This window comes from Rutidosis leptorrhynchoides, chromosome 8, assembly GCF_046630445.1.
Source record: "Rutidosis leptorrhynchoides isolate AG116_Rl617_1_P2 chromosome 8, CSIRO_AGI_Rlap_v1, whole genome shotgun sequence".
NCBI classification, from domain to species: domain Eukaryota; kingdom Viridiplantae; phylum Streptophyta; class Magnoliopsida; order Asterales; family Asteraceae; genus Rutidosis; species Rutidosis leptorrhynchoides.
Window position 1 is genome coordinate 144,077,186 of NC_092340.1, and position 15,694 is coordinate 144,092,879.

Consider the following 15,694-nt stretch of genomic DNA (forward strand, 5'->3'; position numbering starts at 1 on the left):
GTAATAATGATAATAATAGTAATCATAATAATTAGATTATACTAATATTAGTTTTAATGATAATGATACTAATAATAATAAATATTATAATAATATTAATGATAATACTAATAACTATTTTAATGATAAATAATAATAATAATAATAATAATAATAATAATAATAATAATAATAATAATAATAATAATAATAATAATAATAATAATAATAATAATAATAATAATAATAATAATGATAATGTTAATAATAATCTTAATGATAATTACGATAGTAATACTTATAAAAATGACAATTTTTAATGATAACACTTATAACGATAATGATAATAATAATATTAATAATTATTAGATAATAATAACGACGATAATAATGACGATAGTAATAATAATCATTTTAACAATAAAAATACTAAAATTAATAATACTTCAGTTGACCATATCTTTTAATCTGTTCATTGAAATCGCACGATTTTTAAATGAAAAGTTATTGATTTTTCATCAGCTTTCCAATGACATGCATATTATATACCTTATCATAGTCGCATATGTATTAAATTCGTGATTTGTCATAAACTATTTAACGACAAAATTGAACATACAAGCGTGCATAATCCTATATACTCGAGCACTAGTCAGGGATACACTATTAATATATAAAAGATAAGATTTGAGTGCTCACGTATCAATATTGAGATTCAATATTGCAGGAAAGTACATAGATGCAACGGAGATTATAAACACTCGATTTGATTCGTGAGCATACCCCCGAATAATATCCATAACCTCCATAGTTATAACCGATAATTTCCTTAACTCTATCCCTCTTGACAAAAATCCATTTTGAAAACATGCGAGCAGAATCTCGTCGTAGTATTATGTATAATACTAATAATATCGCTCCTAATAATACTAATACTAATAATCATAAGATTAATATTAATAATCTTAATATTAATAATAATAATATAAATAATAATAATAATATAAATAATAAATATATATATATATATATATATATATATATATATATATATATATATGGAGTAAGATAGATAGAGAGATCGAGTGATATATGATTAATGAATTCGGCCGAACAATGATCGAGCTTTAAAGCCTTTTCTGACCCCATGACTCCGCGATTGCGGAGGTGGTAAGGGTGTGAGGTCCGCGATCGCGGCACCACCTTTTCCAGCTCACACTTGAACTCCTCGTAGGCTGCTGACAATTTTATATAAATATTATATATATATATATATATTATTTATATAATTAATTATATATTATATTATATTCATACGCATAGTCAACTTGTAAATTTAATTCTAATGACTTGTACTCTGTCACTCGACTTATGTTCTGGTTTCAGTTTCTCGAACGCACTTTCGTACGTTTAGAAAACTTGTCCTTTACGTTACGCGACGTGTACCTTTATCAATAATTGGACTTAATCATCTATAGACTATATTATTCAAAGTATAACTTTTACATTTGAGTATTGTGGTCATTTGCTTCTATAAATCAATGTCTCGTTAGTTATCAAAATATATTATTTTTAAGTCAAACGTTTTATGACTATGTAAATATTAAATCTTACTTCATTGTAAGATATATATATATATATATATATATATATATATATATATATATATATATATATATATATATATACTCTCATTTTTAAATATTAATTTTAATTATTTGTTTAATAATATAATATATAATCTATCAAAACTAAATATATTCAAAGCTTATATATATTTTGAAAACGTTTAAATAATAGAAAGTATTATTTCGTGACGTTTGCATTTCAAAACTTAAAATTGATATAACTAGTTTATGCCCAACCGTTTATGAAAACATTTTAATAATCACAATATATTATATTCAAAATCATTTAACTAGAAAGATTATAGTAGTAGTTGTTGTTATATCATAAAATAATTTTTATAATAAAAGTCTATTATATCGAGAGAAAAAAAACCAATTCGTTTAAGAAAGTAAAAATCATATATGAATCATAACAGGTTTCAAGTTTTTAACCTACAGTTTATTCATGAATCGTAGGGTCAAGTCTAAAGGATAATCAAACGTATGAAATTACCCTAATGTGACATGTCAAATGGGTTTATCTAGTCGACGAACCTTATCCCAATTATTTCTTCTACACGATCAAATATTATGAAAGCTAAATTATTAACCTATCAAAAGGCACGAGGAAAAATAGTGTAAAGCACACGTTAAAAGTTAATCAAGAATCTCCACTAACTTTTGTCTAACTCTCGATAATTGTCATATTTGTTCTTACATGTAAATTAATTTACCATGTATTCCGAATACTGTTAAAAAGGGAAGGTTTCCTAAATCAAAGTGGACCTCTTAATAGAGACTCGTAATCATACAATGTATTTGATAATCAATCATTATCTTTTAATTCTGTTGATAAATATTTTGAAATAATTACGTTCATGTAAAGTATTATTCATCTAATACTTTGTTAATGTTCTCAAGTTATATAATAGACTTCGCAACTTATTTTCATATTAATCAAACCATTTAATGTTTCATTAATATTTCTTAATTTAATAATCACACATATGTATATATTCATACATATCTATTTACACATAATTGTTCGTGAATCGTCGAGAGCAGTCAAAAGGTAAATGAATATATGAACACAGTTCAAAGTTTTTGAGATTTCAACATTACAGACTTTGCTTATCGTGTCGGAAATATATAAAGATCAAGTTTAAATTTGGTCAGAAATTTCCGGGTTGTCACATCTGGACGGCGTCCAAGCATATTGGACGGCATCCAAATGAACTGCATAATTCATTACCGGAGTCCAACTTACGCGAGCGGAAAACCCACTTCGCGACACCTCTAAACGAAACAACTTTCACAACCCGTTATAATAAGTAAAACTAAGAGATTCCCATCATAAAATCAAGTTTTACAACACCGAGCCTGAAATGTCCCGTTCTTATTGATTAAAAACGTTCCATATTAATTGATTTAGTTGCGAGGTTTTGACCTCTATATGAGACGTTTTTCAAAGACTGCATTCATTTTTAAAACAAACCATAACCTTTATTTCATAAATAAAGGTTTAAAAAGCTTTACGTAGATTATCAAATAATGATAATCTAAAATATCCTGTTTACACACGACCATTACATAATGGTTTACAATACAAATATGTTACATCGAAATCAGTTTCTTGAATGCAGTTTTTACACAATATCATACAAACATGGACTCCAAATCTTGTCCTTATTTTAGTATGCAACAGCGGAAGCTCTTAATATTCACCTGAGAATAAACATGCTTTAAACGTCAACAAAAATGTTGGTGAGTTATAGGTTTAACCTATATATATCAAATCGTAACAATAGACCACAAGATTTCATATTTCAATACACATCCCACACATAGAGATAAAAATCATTCATATAGTGAACACCTGGTAACCGAAATTAACAAGATGCTTATATAAGAATATCCCCATCATTCCGGGACACCCTTCGGATATGATATAAATTTCGAAGTACTAAAGCATCCGGTACTTTGGATGGGGTTTGTTAGGCCCAATAGATCTATCTTTAGGATTCGCGTCAATTAGGGTGTCTGTTCCCTAATTCTTAGATTACCAGACTTAATAAAAAGAGGCATATTCGATTTTGATAATTCAACCATAGAATGTAGTTTCACGTACTTGTGTCTATTTTGTAAATCATTTATAAAACCTGCATGTATTCTCATCCCAAAAATATTAGATTTTAGAAGTGGGACTATAACTCACTTTCACAGATTTTTACTTCGTCGGGAAGTAAGACTTGGCCACTGGTTGATTCACGAACCTATAACAATATATACATATATATCAAAGTATGTTCAAAATATATTTACAACACTTTTAATATATTTTGATGTTTTAAGTTTATTAAGTCAGCTGTCCTCGTTAGTAACCTATAACTAGTTGTCCACTCTTGAATCAATCCACGACCCAGTGTATACATATCTCAGTATTGATCACAACTCAAACTATATATATTTTGGAATTAACCTCAACCCTGTATAGCTAACTCCAACATTCACATATAGAGTGTCTATGGTTGTTCCGAAATATATATAGATGTGTCGACATGATAGGTCGAAACATTGTATACGTGTCTATGGTATCTCAAGATTACATAATATACAATACAAGTTGATTAAGTTATGGTTGGAATAGATTTGTTACCAATTTTCACGTAGCTAAAATGAGAAAAATTATCCAATCTTGTTTTACCCATAACTTCTTCATTTTAAATCCGTTTTGAGTGATTCAAATTGCTATGGTTTCATATTGAACTCTATTTTATGAATCTAAACAGAAAAAGTATAGGTTTATAGTCGGAAAAATAAGTTACAAGTCGTTTTTGTAAAGGTAGTCATTTCAGTCGAAAGAACGACGTCTAGATGACCATTTTAGAAAACATACTTCCACTTTGAGTTTAACCATAATTTTTGGATATAGTTTCATGTTCATAATAAAAATCATTTTCTCAGAATAACAACTTTTAAATCAAAGTTTATCATAGTTTTTAATTAACTAACCCAAAACAGCCCGCGGTGTTACTATGACGGCGTAAATCCGGTTTTACGGTGTTTTTCGTGTTTCCAGGTTTTAAATCATTAAGTTAGCATATCATATAGATATAGAACATGTGTTTAGTTGATTTTAAAAGTCAAGTTAGAAGGATTAACTTTTGTTTGCGAACAAGTTTAGAATTAACTAAACTATGTTCTAGTAATTACAAGTTTAAACCTTCGAATAAGATAGCTTTATATGTATGAATCGAATGATGTTATGAACATCATTACTACCTTAAGTTCCTTGGATAAACCTACTGGAAAAGAGAAAAATGGATCTAGCTTCAACGGATCCTTGGATGGCTCGAAGTTCTTGAAGCAGAATCATGACACGAAAACAAGTTCAAGTAAGATCATCACTTGAAATAAGATTGTTATAGTTATAGAAATTGAACCAAAGTTTGAATATGATTATTACCTTGTATTAGAATGATAACCTACTGTAAGAAACAAGGATTTCTTGAGGTTGGATGATCACCTTACAAGATTGGAAGTGAGCTAGCAAACTTGAAAGTATTCTTGATTTTATGAAACTAGAACTTTTGGAATTTATGAAGAACACTTAGAACTTGAAGATAGAACTTGAGAGAGATCAATTAGATGAAGAAAATTGAAGAATGAAAGTGTTTGTAGGTGTTTTTGGTCGTTGGTGTATGGATTAGATATAAAGGATATGTAATTTTGTTTTCATGTAAATAAGTCATGAATGATTACTCATATTTTTGTAATTTTATGAGATATTTCATGCTAGTTGCCAAATGATGGTTCCCACATGTGTTAGGTGACTCACATGGGCTGCTAAGAGCTGATCATTGGAGTGTATATACCAATAGTACATACATCTAAAAGCTGTGTATTGTACGAGTACGAATACGGGTGCATACGAGTAGAATTGTTGATGAAACTGAACGAGGATGTAATTGTAAGCATTTTTGTTAAGTAGAAGTATTTTGATAAGTGTCTTGAAGTCTTTCAAAAGTGTATGAATACATATTAAAACACTACATGTATATACATTTTAACTGAGTCGTTAAGTCATCGTTAGTCGTTACATGTAAATGTTGTTTTGAAACCTTTAGGTTAACGATCTTGTTGAATGTCGTTAACCCATTGTTTATTATAACAAATGAGTTTGTAAATTGTTATATTATCATGATATTATGATATATAATATATCTTAGTATGATGTATATACAGTTAAATGTCGTTACAACGATAATCGTTACATATATGTCTCGTTTCGAAATCATTAAGTTAGTAGTCTTATTTTTACATATGTATTTCATTGTTAATACACTTAATAATATATTTACTTATCATTTAACATAATTAACCAAGTGTATCAATATCTTAATATGATTCATATGTACCTAGTAAGACGTTGTTATAACGATAATCGTTATATATATCGTTTTCGAGTTTCTTAAATTAATAGTCTCATTTTTATGTATATAACTCATTGTTAAAATACCTAATGAGATACATACTTATAATAAAAACATGTTAACTATATATATATAACCATATATATGTCATCGTATAGTTTTTACAAGTTTTAACGTTCGTGAATCACCGGTCAACTTGGGTGGTCAATTGTCTATATGAAACATATTTCAATTAATCAAGTCTTAACAAGTTTGATTGCTTAACATGTTGGAAACATTTAATCATGTAAATATCAATCTCAATTAATATATATAAACATGGAAAAGTTCGGGTCACTACAGAGCCCACATCAACCCGATTTACACTTTTAGTACAAAATACTAGTTTCAATCATTCGAGTTTAATTTCCAAACGACCCTATAAATCATGAAGTCCAAATGTCCTTATGCAATCATGTTAAGGATGTAAGTTCATATTATTCATCACACATTAATACAATATTCATCATATTAGGATCCAACACTTGCACATGATATTCATATATATTAGATTTGGGCATTCAAAATTTATACATTCAAAATTTATATAATCAAAATCAAATAGCAGCATACAATCATTTAAAGAAAGATCAGATTTGCACAGTGTGAGAACCTGACTTTTAGGTCTAATCTAGGCACAACATCAATTAACATTTCAAAAAATGAATTATATTCGTACACATAAGATCATGACCCAAGTATAATGAAATAAGTGTTAAAGCTAAGGCAATTCATCAGATTCGCAAGTGTGAGATTCTCACATGTTCAAGATTAAATTATCAGATTCGTACACATCAAATATATTCATACACTTGTAATCATCATGTTAATCTAATCATTTTATGATTCAAACATCATCAGATTCGTACACAATCCAATTTAGAACAGATTCTCACAGATGATCAAGGATCAGATTCGCACAGAAGACAAAGTATCAGATTCGCATAATTATAATCATAAACATTCAAATTAATTAGGCAATCTTAGTCGTCTATGTTCTAGATCCACTTATCAACTATCATTTTTTCATAGATTAAACAATATAAGGTGTACGAATCTGTTCAAGTGTTCAAATTGTACACTTGCATTAGGTTCACACATTCAAAATTAAGCACTTTTTTCAGATCGAATCATTAATAAAATGATGTATCCTATTTTGGTTGATTAAAAATGGTTCAAATCTGTTCTTTTTATTGAAAAACAAGATTTAAATGAGAATTTACCAAATGTGTGTCTCGACTTTAAGTCAGAGTCGCACGTTTATGTCAGATTAGATGATTAGCAAATGAGAGAATTTTGAAAAATTAATCTTGTTAGACTTTTTGACTTAATTTATAGTCCGAATTTGATTTTGAATTTGGGTTGTGCGAATCTTTCATTAATAAGCCTTTAACTAAGCGAATCTCAGTTAATTTGAGTTGATTTATTCATTTTTCACACAAATTTTAGACCATCCGAATTATGCAAATCACATGTTTTCCATTTTCAATTAAAAATATGATTGAGAGAATCCGAGTTCTAAGATTGTCCGAATTGCAACTGTTGATGTTAGATTCGGACACATGTTAAAAATTAACATTTATTTCAAAATTAATCAAATCTTTTTTATTTTAATATTTTCAACTTTTTAGGGGTTTTCAAAGATGAAAATTTGTACTTATTATATTGGCGGTTTACAATTCTTTTCAAACAGGCTATTGCGCCTAAGTCGGTGATACTGAATGTTAAAGCGGGTTGCATAATGAGATGTATACAAGCCAACGTGAATTTTAACAATTAAAATTACAATTTTTATGTTTTTACTTTGAATAATCAATTTTCCTATCTTTTTCTCCCCCTCAAAATGTGATATACAGTTAAGTAAATTAGCATTTTGACTTTACCATGAAAAATGATCAAACAAGATATGCTCCCCTTGATTTAAGATATACTATAAAAACAGTATATCAAGGGAGAAAACATACATGTTAAATCAAGAATTACTCCCGAAAAATATTAAACTAACTAAGGTATTCAATCAGAGTAGTGTAAAGGATCGTATCATATGTACCAAAGTTGTTTTCATAAAGGCTCCCCTTAGAAAGATATTGATATGCTCGAAACGGACGGTTTTATTTGTGCGGTGTCGTTAGGTCGCAACACGTCAGGATCAGTCATAAAAAGAGGGTACTGGTTTTAAATTTATATTTAGCGGGGCCTAAATCGTACTACTCCTTATTATGAGTAAGGGAAGTATGACCTAGGGTCGTATTTTTAAGATATCACTAGAATTGAACCTATATTTAAAGCTTAAGATCGCTCTAAGGTGAAGGAGTAGTGGTTACCTAATTTTGGGTTTTTCTAGTTTATAAGACAGATAAAGTAAATGTAATAAAATTTGTAATTCAGATAAGGTTAAAACAAGCGCATACTATGATTTCACCAGTTACCCTACAGGGATTATGGAATGCTGGCTCATGAATAGGTAGGGACCTTGTATTCATTACACCGGTCCTAAACGCCCCTAACGTAAGACATGTCACTGGGAATGCGATAGGCTTTAAGATTCTGAATAGACAGCAATGTCTCTTACCCCCGATGCCCGTGCAGCCTGACTACAGGCATACACATTCAGACGGCTCATCCAATTGAGCAACTCGTTTGGGTGACGTATTAACATTCCACAAAGGTTTAAACTTTCTTAAGCATAATGGAATACAGGGTTTACCGTATTCGAGAGACGTGATGTATTTCGATGCTTTCGTTAATGATTGGGTTTTAAAGATAGTCAGGCCCATAAAAAGAGTTCAACCATAAAGAACACCATGGCCAAGTCAAGTTTGACTTCCATGAACAAGTTCGGTTATCCTAACGGTCCACTCCTTTATGTGTTTAAACAAACAGTTCCTTAATTAACCAAGAATCCCTCAAGTGGGGTGTAATGCTTGATACCGCGTTATGGTAAAGTGTACTAATCAACACTAACCGGGTTCCATGGCCTTACTTAGAAGAGGTACAGCTTACAATAACCATTGTGCTTCAGCATGCACATACGAAGTTTATATGCTTGGTGACTACACTACCATGGTCCAAGACTGACAATCTACTAAGGGTCTAGTTAGATGTTTCACTACGAAAGAGTCCTCAGTCAGAATCCAAGGCTTGATAGACTTACAACAACCGGTGTGCCTCAGTTAATCTCGCGTTATATCCGATAGACTTCTCTTACCAAGGGGTGACACAAATAGTGTACTCTGAATCGGGGTTCGCGACTTCCCAATAACAGAGCCAATTACTACATTCTATTAGTTGGAAAAGCGATTTAGTTTAAAGCATAATCGGAAAGCATCTCGACATAATACAAAAACCATAATATTATTTCGACATCATAACTGATTACATCAAAGCATACACTAAAGATAACTACTCGCTAATCATGGCAACAACATCACAAACCATAATGATGGAAGACATTATATAAAGATAAATGATAGAAGTACCAGTAGATTAAACGAGTTCCGAATACAAAAGTGACGATCGCTCCTAATACAATCTTCGGCGTTCTTTTTCGGGTTCTAGATTTCCCGCACAGAGTCGAAGACCTTGAAAGTATGACTAATATTGTAGAAAGAGAGAGAAAGAAGTGAATTGAAGTGTGTGTTGAAATGGATGACAAAGACCCTTTAAATAAGAGTGAAATTTGCCTACAAACGCCTGGTAGGCCGTTTGGCAAGCCGTTTGCACAGACCGTTTGACCAGGCAGACCGTTTACCATGCTTGTTTGCCATGGGCGTGTGGCAGGTCGTTTGCCATAGTGGCAAGCCATTTGGCAGCCGTTTGGCAAGCCGTTTGGCAAGCCATTTAGCAAGCCGTTTGGCTTGCTGATTTGCTGGATCGTAACTTGATTTCTTGTCTTTCACCATTTTCGCTCTAGAATATTCGTTTTAGCTCCGATTCTCTTAATTCTTTTTGCACCGTCTTTGTAATTACTTAATCTTCAATTTTAACCGACGAAGCAGTTAATTTGGCGATAAAGTTCAAAACTTTATTATTTTCTGGCCTCAATACCGGGGTGAAAATGTGACTTTTTAGCTAATATCAAATATCCCACACTTATACTTTGCTTGTCCTCAAGCAAACTTCTCATTTTTACTTTAAGAAATCTTTTCGAAGTTTCTTTTATAATACCCTAAGCGATTTGATTTTTATTATAAGAGCGAAAGGTAAGGTAAGTTATCTATGTTAGGGTTGAAACTATCTCTGCAAGCATGCGAGGAGGTTACATGACTTAGGCTGGCTTTCACGGGTCACTCAAATCACACAAGTGTTTAGGGTTCCCTATAGATCTAAGAAATGAATTTACTCATAGCCAGTCATGTTGCACCCATCGTCATAGGCTTGATAAAGTCTTAAATCCTTGCTACTAATGTGAGAACAGTAGTAATCATAGCTTCTAGGTCATTTATCAATTATGGAAAGGAATTTTGGAGTGGGGTGAAGTTGTTTTAAGGGGGGTGAGAAAAGGATAATATAGTCTTTTTGAAGGCTCTTATTCTGAATTTAAGATAGATAGGAGTGCTGATATTTTTGAGAAGCATTTTTAAACTTTTGGATTGATAAGCATTTGCGGTCAAGTTCCTCTTTGGCGTTTCTCTTTATAGGTTCTGCTCCTTTTTTCAGAACTTTGAATATATATTTTTTTATAGATTTTATCTCGAGAAACTTTTTGCCGGTAAACTTTTTCAAAACCTTTGTCATGATACTTGAGAGGTTTATAACATCGGGTTTTCGGAAAGAATCTCATTTTCTGGATTTTTCGAATGATAGTAAGATGATGTAAATGATGGTGAAGTAGAATTAGTGGAGGTGCGAAATGCTTATTTTTGACAAATGGCTAGCTCTTTTGATTATAAACGAATCACATTTCATTGCTTGGAAATGCAGATCTAAAGCAAGTTCAGATTCTGAGCACTGACATCGACACTCTCAACGGAAAATAGCGAAGCATTAAAGATGAATGATGGTCTTATTTAGGTGCCTCACCATAATCAATTTTGGTCGACAATGCCTAGTCATGCAATGCTCTATTAGAGATTTGGTTCGTCTCAACAAGATTTCCACCCTAGTTAAGCCTTACTTTTATTTACAAACGTTTTAGGTTTTCAAAAATACTTTTTCGGAAAGGTTTTCTCTTGTTAAAAATTTTGAAATTTGGCTTTTTCGGAAAGGTTTTCCCACACTTAGATGAACATTGTCCTCAATGTTCCTAGTATATCCCACACTTAGTGGTTTTAGTTGAAAATTTGGGAGTATTTAGTGTTTATTTGGGTTGGGATCCCACACTTAGTGATAAGATAGGATGTGGCATAATTTAAAGTTTGAGCTAGTAACGGGAAGAAAGGAGTCCCCCAGCAGATGTGGTTGCTTGTGAAGAAACGGGCTGGCTTGCAATCTTGGAAGTTACGTCCTTTATTGATCGGCTCATTTGTCATCCTTTATTCTTCTACTCTACTTTATTGCACGGGTTGCCTCCCGAGAAGCGCTTTTATTTAAGGTTGTTGGCTCGACTGTAGTGATGCTTAGAAAGAAAACATTCCCCGCTGGTAGTTGTAATCTTGGTCTTCTCGAGGGAATGTGAGTCTTGGTGGGTAAATCCTGAGAAAGTGTTGGACCAAAAGTGGTAGAAGATCCAGTACTTCTCTTGAAGATCTTTTGAAAGATAGGTAGTGTGCAGTTTCGAATCGTGATAAATCTTGAAGTCTGATGAGAATATGATCCACGCCTCTGCTGGTTAACCCATGAATGTCAATCATTGAGGCAGTTCTAGTGGTGATTATCTCTCTGATAGGATGCTCATTTCGGAGGTCTTCAAATAGTGTTAGAAACTGTATCTTCAGTATCTCGAAATCTTCAGAATGGTGATCTCCACAGTAATAATCTGTAGCTTTGCACAGATTGGTTAAAAGGCGAAGCTGAAAAGAAGTGAAAAGCAATCCTGACTCGAGCATTAATGTCACCGTCTTTAGTTATATCTCCCGACATCCAGCTTTAAATATGAAACTTGGATCTGTGGATTCGTGGAAGATACGTGCTATCTGCTTTGTAATGTAGGTGGCAATGTTGACTCGGTCTGGTTCAATATGAGAAAATGGATTGTTGCGACTTACTTCTTCTGTGACTGCGTCTCGTAACTCTTTGATAATCAGATCAGCGTGGTGATCAAATGTTACATAAATCACTAGCCTATCTGGTGTGCTTTCGAAATTATCTCTTTCCAAGAGAGCGAAAAAGCTGTGAATATCCTCGATCATTTGCAAATCAGAGTGATAAGTCGGGCGTTCGGTGGAAAGATCCATATGCTTCCGGATGAGAGTTAGTAGTGCTCGTTGGTTTGCTGAAAAAGGAAGTGTAGATCCAGCCAAGGCGTTGTATACCTTAAAGTAAATGATCTTCTGATCTCGACAGAATCTTGTCTCAAGAATAGTGTGAACCACTGAATTGTGCTCTCGTTGCCTTTCTTCGCGGTAGATATGATCGTGAAGGGTATTGATAAAGTCTTGAATGCGCTCTTCTAGGATTTCAACATTATTGTCTTCTCTCTGGAGATGGAGGTTGTATTCTTCTCGAATAGCCATGATTCGTTCCGTTAAGCGTAGCGTGAAATCAATTGTTGATTTACAGATGGCTTCGAGAATATCTTCAAATTCATCGGTGTTATTGATGAAGTTTATCATGTCGGCGTGCGTAGATATGATCAGAATCCGATCTAAAGAAGAGTCCGGCTCCTCTTGATTTGGTTCGGTTGGAGAATATGAGTTACCTGGAATGTCTTCATGTTGCTCTTCCTTGTCATCATTGGTATAATAGTCTTCTGAGGATTTTTCTGATGAATGGGCTTCTTCAGTATTCTCGTCTTCGACTTTGACAATTGCAGGGTCAATTTCTATATCCTTAACCTCAACCTTATCAATTTTCTTCTTGAAAGGAATGATTAAACTGTGATCTTCCGTCTCAAGCCTCATTAATTTTTCATGACGCTTCATGCTTAGAGAAGGTATTATCACAGTTTCTTTTACGTCTCCCATTTCCTCTTCATCCTCAGGTTCTTCCTCTTCCTCTATTTCTTCATTGGGGTCCTCTTCTTCTATTTCGAGGTCATTTTCAGACTGTGATTCGACACCCATTTCGATATCAGCGGCTGGTAGTGAAGACTCATCATCGGAAGTGATCCTTCTGGTAGAAATAGCAAACATCTCTGCCTGTCCAAAAAGATCGGTAGGTCGATCAATTTTGAAGGTAACGCTCTCCCCATGTGATCGCAAGTTCAAGGTTTGATTGTACACATCAATGACAGTCCTAGCCGTATTCATGAAAGGTCTTCCTAACACTATTTGTGTGTGTAGGTCTTCCTTAATGTTCGTCACTACGAAATCCATAGGATACAATAATTTGTCGACTTTTACCATGACGTTCTCCACTATGCCCTTAGAATATCGAATTGTGTGATCGGCAAGTTGGATTGTCATTTTAGTTGGTGACAAGTCTCCTAACTCTAATCTCTTATAGAGAGAGTAGAGGATTAGGTTGATACTTGCTCCTAAATCTGCTAGCGCATGAATGGTTCCGGATTGGTGGATTGAACACGGGAAAATGAATTGGCCCGTATCTCCTAGCTTTTGCGGTAGAGAGTTTCTGAGTAATGCCGAGCATTCTTCACTCAATGGAATTTTGTTAGAATCCAGTATCCTTTCCTTTGTAGATAGAATCCTTCGGATGTATCTCTTCCAGTTGGGAACTTTGGACATGGTGTCCATGAATCTTCCATCAAGTTTGAAGGAATCAAGCTTGGATGGTTCCTCCTGTAACCTTCCAGGGTAAGGTACACGAACTGGAATTGTAGTGGGCAGCTTTTGAGTATACGTTGATTTGTTTCTGTGCCTAGCTGACCTTCTCTGTGGTTCTTCCTTCGGGATTACGTAATCCATTTTCTTAGCTTCCTCTATGTGGGGATTTTGGATAGTATTACTAGGAAACCTTCCTTGTGGTAGGATTTCAAGGCGTTGTGATAACTGTTCGAGCTGCGTCTCTAGACTTTTGAGTAGAGCCAATTGGTTTCTCATTAGTATCTCTGTCTGGTCTTGCCTAGATGCAGTTCTCTAATTTAGCTGTTGTTATCCTTGAATGAACAAAGTTAACTGATCATCAGCTCTGAGAGTAGGGTTGGTTACTTTTGTAATTTGGGTGGTTGGGTAATTTTCCTCTACTGGTGGACCAGTGAGTGGAAGTGGTTGATCATTGGACAATTGAGATTGTTGAGGTGGGTAAGGTGGGTAGCGAAATCAAAAAGGCTGGTTGTTTTGTTGAAACTGGTTAACCCTAGGTTGTTGATTGAATTCGAGATTTGGTTGACGAGCTGGGTATTGGACGTAACAGACTGAATCGTCAGAGTTCTCATATTCAACTTGATATTCTTCAGTGGGTTGCGGGTTGGTACAATTAGCACATGCCTGAGCCTGGTTAACCTGCTGCGGCTGTGTCTTCAATTCTCCGAGTTGTTTGGAGAGAGATTCCATCTTATCTGTGAGAGATTTGATGGCCTCTGTTTGATTGTTGAGTGCAGAGAGTGAGGCAGATGATGAGGTTGTTTCACCACTGTTCCGGTCATGATGATGCATTGTCAGGTTCTCGAGCAACTCCCATGCTTCGTCTGAGGTTTGGTTCATCAGATTTCCTTGAGCTGCTGCATCGATCGTCGTCCTATGATTTATCGTAAGACCATTGTAGAAGGTACAAATTTGAGCTGACCATTCTAACTGGTGATTAGGACATTTCTTCAGCAGGGTTTTGAATCGCTCACATACAGTGTAAAGAGATTCATCATAACTTTCTTTGAAGTTAATGATGTCATTCTTGAGTTTGGTTTGTTTAGAAGGAGAGAAATATTTGGTTAAGAATTTAGTAGCCATCTCCGTCCATGACGTGATGGAATCTTTTTTCAGTCCTTCGAACCATATTTGTGCATGATGAGTGAGAGAATAGGGGAACAAGTATAGCCGGACTATATCTTGTCTTATCCCTGGCTGTTTGTAGGAGTTCAAAAAAGATATGAATTTATCAGGGTGAGAGTTAGGATCGTCATTTGGTAATCCATGAAACTGACAGCTGTTTTGGATGAGCTGTATGATGTGATGTTTTAACTCGAACGAGTGTCCTTGAATCTCTAGGAATCTGATCGGTCCTCCTCGACCTTCAATCGAGGGTTTTTTGTTTTCTGCTAAAGTAACGCGTAACGCCATTTGATTTCCGATTCGTGCTTCCTTGCCTGCTTTAGAGATTATTGCGTCGGGATCAGGTACGAATAACAACGGCCCTGGTCTAGATCGGGTTTGGGTCATACACTGGGTATGTCTTTTTGTTTTTAATTTTAAGTAGATAAACTAAATTTCTAAGGTAATCCTAATGTAAACTAATTCAATCTTAATCTAAGGTAGTCTAATTTAAGGTATTCTAATTCAATTTAAGGTAATCTAACTATCCTAAGTTTAGATATGTTTTTGGTTCTTGCTACTGATTCCCTGGTATATTGATAACAGAGCTTCGCACGAACTATTCAACAAACCAAGTGGCCAGGCCGACTACGGAGAGGCAGGATCCTTT